At 43.3% G+C, this 3,548-nt stretch overlaps 1 non-coding gene across 1 annotated transcript; it reads left to right on the top strand.

Moving 5' to 3' along the window:
- The first annotated feature begins 2,823 nt into the window (after positions 1-2,823).
- Positions 2,824-2,927, top strand: LOC118148287 (U6 spliceosomal RNA). Its single transcript, XR_004735041.3, has one exon. It is a non-coding gene; the product is annotated as a U6 spliceosomal RNA (small nuclear RNA).
- Positions 2,928-3,548: the final 621 nt, after the last annotated feature.

Raw genomic sequence — 3,548 nt, forward strand, 5'->3', positions numbered from 1 at the left:
TGCCTCAGCCTCCCAAGTAGCTGGGATTACAGGTGACTGCCACCATGTCTGGCTAATATTTGCATTTTTAGTCGAGACAGGGTTTTACCATGTTGGCCAAGCTGGTCTCGAACTCCTGACCTCAAATGATCCACCCACCTTGGCCTCCCAAAGTGCTGGGATTACAGGCATGAGCCACCGTGCCCAGTCTGAAAGTTTCTTTAAGCTAGAAATAAGACCCTAGAACTATATATACCCATGAGCTTCACTTTCATTCTTGAGGAAAAAAAATCACCACCCAATCAATTCAGTAAACACTCTTAAGAAAGTTTGGACCTGAGGCTGGGCGTGGTGGCTCACACCTGTAATCCTAGCACTTTGGGAGGCCAAGGTGGGTGGATCACCTTAGGTCAGCAGTTCAAGACCAGCCTGGACATCATAGTGAAATCCCATCTTAAAAAAAAAGAAAGAAAGAAAGAAAGTGTGGACCTGAATAATAAACAGCATGGTTCCTAATAACTAACCTGTCTGGATCATCTCGTTCCCCACATTGGAGGGACAGTTTGGGGAGAGTAAGAGGAAGGGGAATTTAACAAAGTGCTTGTCAGCATTCTAGAAAGTATGGGACATGCTTGTAACCATGTGCTGGTTGTCTGACTACAAAAAGAAGGCCTGGAAGAAGCGATCTACAGGGCTTTCTCCGTGGCCTAGGCTCTGGGCCTTATTGTTAATAGCAGGAACTACTCTTAGTGTGTTTAGCCCTGGAGATCACAGCAGAGGCCAGTAAGAAACATCGCACTTGATATTGCCACAAACCAGAGCAGTTGCATCCTTTCAAGCAACAATTCTCTTTGACAATGAGCTCACCATCAAAAACCCTTCGTTTTTCTTTTCTTTTTTTTTTAAAGATGGGGTTTCTCCATGATGGCCAGGCTGGTCTTGAACACCTGACCTCAGGTGATCCACCCACCTCGACCTCCCAAAGTGCTAGGATTACAGGTGTGAGCCATCGTGCCCGGCCCAAAAACCCTTTTTTTCCTACAATTTTTTTCTTTTGTTTTCTAGAGATGGTGTTTCACCACATTGGCCAGGATGGCCTCAATCTCCTGACCTCATGATCCGCCCACCTCAGCCTCCCAAAGTGCTAGAATTACAGGCGTGAGCCACTGCATGCAGCCCAAAAATCTTAACACAAGAGGAAACCAACATCCCTCTTGAGAAGGATGCATTAAATACACAGAAAGGAAGAATCTACAGTACAGGGACTAGGAGTAATAGAACTATCTGAAAGCGATTTCAAAATTAGTTTGGAGCTGGGCAAGGTAGTAAGAAGCTATAGGCTCAACTACTGGGAGGCTGAGGCAGAAGGATTGCTAGAGGCCAGAAGTGCAAATTCAGCCTGGACAACATAGCAAGACCCTGTCTCAATTTGAAAAAGAATAAAAAGGCGTGCAGTGAAAAGAACATTACATGATCCTGGACGAATCACTTTAAATAATAATATTTATAAATTTGTTTTAAATGTGTAAAGAGCTAGAGAAAAAATAGAATCTACACGGCAAGAATAGGACATTACTTTTTTAATTATCTCCATATTTTTAAATGGGCTAAATGAAATACTAGAGATGAAAATATTGAAGCTGGGCTCAGTGGCTCATGCCTTTAATCCCAGCACTTTGGGAGGCGGAGGCGGGTGGATCACGAAGTCAGGAGTTCAAGACCAGCCTGGTCAACATGGTGAAACCCTGTCTTTACTAAAAATACAAAAGTTAGCTGGGTGTGTTAGTACGCACCTGTAATCCCAGCTACTCAGGAAGCTGAGACAGGAGAATCACTTGAACCCAGGAGGCAGAGGTTGTAGTGAGCCAAGATAGCTCCAGGATAGGTGACAGAATGAAACTGTCTCAAAAAAATATAGTCGCTGGATTTTCAAACTTTTCTAAAGGTAGAACACCATTCTAGGGCCTGGCACAAAGTATAGCTTTTAGAGTCCATCCAGCTTTTTTTTTTTTTTTTTTTTTTGAGACAGGGTCTTACCCTGTCACTCAGGCTGGAGTTCAGTGGCATGATCATGGCTCACTACATCCTCCACCTCTCGGACTCAAGCAATCCTCCCATCTCAGCCTCCCATGCAGCTGGGACTATAAGCACAAACCACCTTAGTGTCATATTTAGCTAATTAAAAACAATTTTTTTTTCCTTTGTTGAAATGAAGTCTCACTTTGTTTCAAACTCCTGGTCTCGAACTACTGGGCTCAACCGAACTTCGCACCTCAGCCTCCTGAAGTGCTGCGATTACAGGTGTGAACCACCACACCTGGCTCCTGTATCCAGTTTCAAAGAGTCTTTAACAGAGTTCTCCAGCCTGGATTCCTCACTAGGGTTACTTCTCATACACCATTGCCGAAAACATTGTTGCATGCTACCATGTGACCAGCATTAAGCTGGAGGGGAGGGGAGTGGTAATAAAAATGAAGGACAGTCTCTGCCCTTGAGAAATTTATTGTCTAATAAGAGAGTGATTTCTGTGAGAGACGTACAAGAATAACAACACATTCTAATGATAAAACTTGTCATTGGAACAGTCCATGTGCCCAGCTCTACATAAAATGCCCTCCCTATTGCATTCTGTAGTCCTCATAAGAACTCTGTAAAGTCAGTATTATCATCTCCATTTTACCACAGAGAAAACAGATGCTCAGAAAGTGATAGTAATTTTCCCAAGTCAAACAAGTAGTAAATTTAAGAGTTAGCATTTGAATCTATGTCTTCCGACCCCAGTACCACCCACCCACCTCCTCTTTTTTTGCTCTGCTTGGCTGCGTTTGGACAAAATGCTTTCAGGTGCCCGCTTCAGCTGCACATCCACTCAAAATGGAACAATACAGAGATTAGCATGACCCCTGCACAAGGATGACATGCAAATTCATGAAGTGTTCATAAAAAGAAAAAAAAAGTGGCCGGGCGTGGTGGCTCATGCCCAGCACTTTGAGAGTCTGAGGCAGGCGGATTACAAGGTCAGGAGATCGAGATCATCTTGGCCAATAAGGTGAAACCCTGTCTCTACTAAAAACACAGAAAAATTATCCAGGCGCAGTGGTGGACGCCTGTAGTCCCAGCTACTTGAGAGGCTGAGGCAGGAGAATTGGAGGAGGTGGAGATTGCAGTGAAACGACATCTCATCACTGCACTCCAGCCTGGGCAACAAGAACAAACCTCAGTCTAAAAAAAAAAAATTGTAGGGAAGTCAACTCAGAGGGGTTTGGGAAATTGCATCCATGTGTTCACAGGAACATCAGCAGTTTTTCAATCCTGGCTCTTCTATTTACCGCTATTTGAAAGCTATTATTAACCTCCGAACCTCAAGTGTCCATTTCTTTATCTCTCAAATGGGGCTAAGAATGTTTGATTTGCAGGCTTTTGTCAGAACTAAATGAGATAATTTATGTGAGATGCTCAGTGCCCTACACACCCCCAGAAGTCAACAAATGTCAGATATACATATGTATATTATTCTATCAAAAGCTGAGAAAATTGAGGGAAATGTAATTATAGCTTTCCAGAATATG

The sequence above is a fragment of the Callithrix jacchus genome, chromosome 1 (assembly GCF_049354715.1).
Source record: "Callithrix jacchus isolate 240 chromosome 1, calJac240_pri, whole genome shotgun sequence".
NCBI lineage: Eukaryota > Metazoa > Chordata > Mammalia > Primates > Cebidae > Callithrix > Callithrix jacchus.